Below are 5,129 nucleotides of genomic sequence, written 5' to 3' on the forward strand. Positions count from 1 at the left end.
TTGACTGTTTTGCATGAGAGAAGTACTCTTTAGTCTAAGACAACTTGACCAGAGATGTCAAATAAAGTTTGATTATTTAACCTTTATTTAAATAAGAACAAATTCTTATTTACAATGATGGCTTAGGAACACTGCCTTGTTCAGGGGCAGAATGACAGATTTTTACCCTGTCAGCTCGGGGATTCGATCTTTTAGTTACTGGCCCAACGCTCTAACCACTAGGCTACCTGCCACCCCAACTTTTTTGAAACCTGTTTGGAACCCTTCACAGGCTGACTGAACACAAAATAATTTCTTCAATATACCTGTATCTATTCAATGTTATAAACTGGGTGGTTCGAGCCCTGAATGCTGATTGGCTGCAAGCTGTGGTATATCTGATCTTATACCACGGGTATGACAAAACATTTGTTTTTACTGTTATAATTATGTTGGTAACCAGTTTATAATAGCTATAAGGCACCTGTTCTTTTTTGGTATATGGCCAATATACCATGGCTAAGGGCTGTATCCAGGCACTCCGCAATGCATTGTGCCTAAGAACAGCCCTTAGCCGTGGTATATTGGCCATATACCACATCCCTCGTGCCTTCTTGCTTAATTTATTAATGTGGCAATATAATAGCATCTGGTGATGGTAACGTTCATGACAGATTCCCCACTACAAACACACTACTCCCACACATCGCTTCCTCCCAGTCCCCCCTCTTTTTGCTGTCATCCCCAGCAGTTTGTCACCATCACACCATCTCATTGATTCCTATTGTGACAGCTCTGTGCTCCACTGACAGAGATTCACATCGGTTCTGAGCGTGGCCCTGCGTGACAATCTGAATGGCACGCCCATTTGGTGAAATATATATTTTCAAATAAAAATTGACAAAGAAATGTCATCTGGGTTCAGGGGAAGGCTCCTGCATCATCACGAGAGAAAATTAATTGCTACCCGTATGGTGACGGTGTGTGACAGATATTGAATAGCTCAGATAAGGCTTTATCATCTAACCATGAAGTGGCCATATTGAAATAAATGACAAGAAGCAGTATGGCAGGCCGGGCATGAAGAACACAGGAACACTCTGGCTGAAAGATAAAGGACATTTGCTGCCTCTCGGACAAAAAATCGATTGTAACATGTTGAGAAACACAAGGAAGATCAACTGACAAGATATACATTTTCCAGCAGGTGACAAGTCTCAGTAGTCAAATTAAGAGTTAAAGAATTAAATTAAAATTGAGAGCGAGAGACCACTGTTTATAGTTTATGTAGCTGATATGGGATATGTGAAATGTCTGGCTGCACTGCTATCCCAGAATGCAGCAAGCTAACCCAAGCACTTCAAAGTGATGCATCCTGTCCCAAGAGGTCTCCTCACCCGTTTCCCCTTTCACGCTCCTCCTCCTTCCCCCCCACCCACCTATCCTCCTCCCCACCTCTCCTCCTACCCTCTCTCCTCCTCCCTCTCCTCTTTGTGTCTTGGTGAACGTACTAATAGACTACTATCCAAAACCCTAACCACAACCCTAACCCTAGCTTCATGTCTACACCCCTACTCAACCCAAACTAGCCAATACCCTAACCCCTACCCTTACATTAGCTTCATGTCCACACCCCAGCCTAACCCTAGTCAAAACCTTAACCTTAGCTTGATGTCCACACCCCAGCCTAACCCTAGCAAAACCTTAGCCCAAGACAAGAAAACAGTTCAACTACTCATATGTGATTCCCAAGATTACATAAATACTAAAACATATAAATCCCAATTTAGAACTTCTACCCTGAAAATTGGACTCCATAGAGTTTGGTTGAAAATACATTTCCTATTAAAAAGATGGATGGGTATAGGATTTGAGGGGATATAGAGGATATGTAGTCTAGCTATAAGAGTACATCAGATATATGCAGAACTTTCTTATTTTTAATGACCTGTGTAACAAAGGGAGGACAGGAGCGATAGAGTGATAGAATATAGAGGAGGGGTAGCTCTAACAGCCGGTGTATCCCTGGGGGGATGTTGCGGCTCCAGTGAACAGGACTAAGGGCCCATCGCTGCCAGAAACCATTAGACACAGAATCTGTTCCCCTGCCTCTGCTCCCAACATAGAACTACATTAGAATGGACATTCCCATTGTAATCAAGGTTCTGTGGCCGGTATGTGCATAGTAGTCATTCTATTTCTATGGCTCACACTGTCCACTAAGAACACAGAACACTGAATGTTGGTTGTAATGCTCCTCCCTCCTGACTGTTCTGTCCAGCTCTGATCTACTTCCATGACAATGGTAATTAGTCCTGGGATGTCTGCCATGTCACAGCATGCACGCATGGAATGTGGAGTGGGGAAGCCATGCCTGGGTTATCTTGGAGCCAGCTATCTGCATGCCAGACCATGGACAGACAGTGGAACGGCATGACAGGCCTTTCTACAGTTGCAGCCATGTTGAAAAGCAGAGTCTCTAAGGAAATTAATAATGAGGATTCACCATTAGAGCTACGCAGGCCTAAGCAGGGCTGACATGCTTTCATTTAGATGGGCATTCTGTGAGAGAGAGGGGGGGAGACAAATAAGTAGAAAGCATTGCTTTAGCTTGTGAGAGCGTACACACTCACTCAGTCTTGGCTGCACAGTGGTAATGGCAATACTGGACATGCCAGGGTTAGTGACCATAGACTTAGACATGACTGCAGCCCTGGAGGGATGGATGGAGGTACCGGTATACAACATTTCCTTATTACGGCTTGAAAGCGAGGCCTGTGCTATTACAGTGGGGAGTGAGGAGTGGAGAGGAGGCTGAATGAGGGGTGAATTGAGCAATCTCCAAATCCTCCTCAGCCCCCTACAAAGGATCTCCATATGCACGGTCTGCTCGCATCCTGAATTATCCATGACCGCAAAATAGACTCCCAGCGATCGCTGCCTACATTACATGAGATATTGGTATGTAAAATAATGCGAATGATCTCCATATTGCCTATGCATGGCAGGCTGCTCTGGGCTTATGGGCTTACAGTTCAGTCACTGTGTCCGACTGACCAATCAGTTTGGGGAAGAGGTGTTTCTATGGCGATGATAATGTAATAAATATGACTTGGTGCCAATGGGGCTATTTGTTAAGTACTTACTTTGATCGTAGGGAAAATCATGTCTATTTTGGATATTGTACACCCACACACTCCATACACACACACAAACACGCACACATCCCCCCAACACGCACACACACACACACACACAGTCTCTCTCCCCATATGCATCTACCCCTATACACACAAACAAAGAACAATCATCAAACACCATCAAGCTGTACTATGTCATCCTTAATCCAGTAGGAGACAAAGCAGACAGACAGAAGGTAGTCCCTCACAGCTGACAGCAAGGGACGTGGTTGCTGGGGAAACAGATAGGCCAGACAACGATGGCCGACACCTTGGGGAATGGATGGGCCCTCTGGATTGACATGAAGATAGATGCAGGGTATGTGTGTGTGCGTGCGTGCATTCGTGCGTGAGAGAGAGCGAGAGAGCGAGAGAGAAGAGAGGCAGGCAGCTTCATTCATCTTTTGGAATGGATTGCGGTTCTGTCTGTGTAGGAGTGACAGCTGCAGCTCAGGGCTGGGTAGAGGAGGGACAGTGTTACTGCTGTTAGTTTCCCTGACAGATGCCTCTGCATATGTGAGACACTGTGAATGCATCATCATCCTCATCATCATCCTCACCATCCACAGAGTGACTAACGGTGTGTCGTGTTCTGACTGACTGTATGGATGTCTGACTGGGATGAACTTGTGTTTGACCTATATTAATGAGTTGTATTAGATTTAGAACAGCACAAAACTATCCAACAACTCACCAAACTATACCTTTCTTCAGCAACAAAAAGTGAAATGTAAAATACCACATGAGAAATACAAATGAAGGACCTGTTTTAAAAAGTTAAATATACATCCCTCCGTTCTCACTTCCTTGCCGGAATCTTCCAATCAAATAGGTGAGATTAGGATGCGTTTATAAAATATTAAAATAGGGCCCATGTTAGAGATGCGTACTAGATGGCCCTCTGCTGCCATGGTATGGTTCAAGGTGGGAATAACAAGATGGGACTATATACCTCTCGCAGGTTAGCGTTTCTTGTCCTGAATCTTGTTCTGGAGACAGCTCTGCAGTGTGGTCAATAGCTGGCACAGCCACAAAGTAATAATGTCTGATTTTAAACACATTTTTGTTTTCATGAATTTAGCTTATTTTGACTTTGCAGTTGGTCTAAGGCTAACAGTTCTGCACAGTTCTGCCTCCAGGACAAGACTCATGACAATAAACGTCAACCTGCACAACATACTGTATGGTCAGTGTATAGTGGCCCCAATCAACTTTCTCTTCTGTTGGGCTTGATGAAAATAAGTACTTACTTATCAATTCCAATAGTCAATGTTCTGTGGATATCTTAATGTATAAGTGAGGTTGGGAACAACTTGATCTAGAAAACAACTTTTTACAAACTTGATGACAGAGTTGTGGCACTGGTGTTTTGCTTCTTCTACAATGTGATTCTTTGTAGATTCCCAAGGGTGCATTCTACGACAATGTCTGTAATGACAACTGCATCACTGATTGAGATGCAGACAGACTGTTCTTCCGATGCAGCTATGGAGAGGCACACAGTTAATATCATCCAGATTTGTTTTTCAGAATAATAAAGTGCATGTGAAATCAAGAGGAGATTAACATTTAGCCTAGTACAATAATAATATCACAATCTAAACAGAGCATTTAACCATCATGTTGACCAATTTAGCATATATACGATATGCATATAATAATATATGTGCATATCATAATTATTTAAATTGTAAACCTTTAAAATAACAATATTACATACTTATAGACTATTATACTCTCAATCCTTGGTTATAAATGGGGAATTATACGCATTTATAGAATTAGCCAAGTCCACATAAGCCTCTTATCTTGCAATATAGTAAGCGTGCTGCTTTTTCACTCAAATGCACATCAACAGAACATTGCATAAATATTATAATTGTAGCTAGAAGACAAAAGCACAAATAGCAGCCAACTGGCTCCTTGGATGCTTCGTTTTTTTAGCGTTTTCTCGGTTCTGGCGGAGGGAAG

Source organism: Oncorhynchus tshawytscha, linkage group LG09 (assembly GCF_018296145.1).
Source record: "Oncorhynchus tshawytscha isolate Ot180627B linkage group LG09, Otsh_v2.0, whole genome shotgun sequence".
In the NCBI taxonomy this organism is placed as follows: domain Eukaryota; kingdom Metazoa; phylum Chordata; class Actinopteri; order Salmoniformes; family Salmonidae; genus Oncorhynchus; species Oncorhynchus tshawytscha.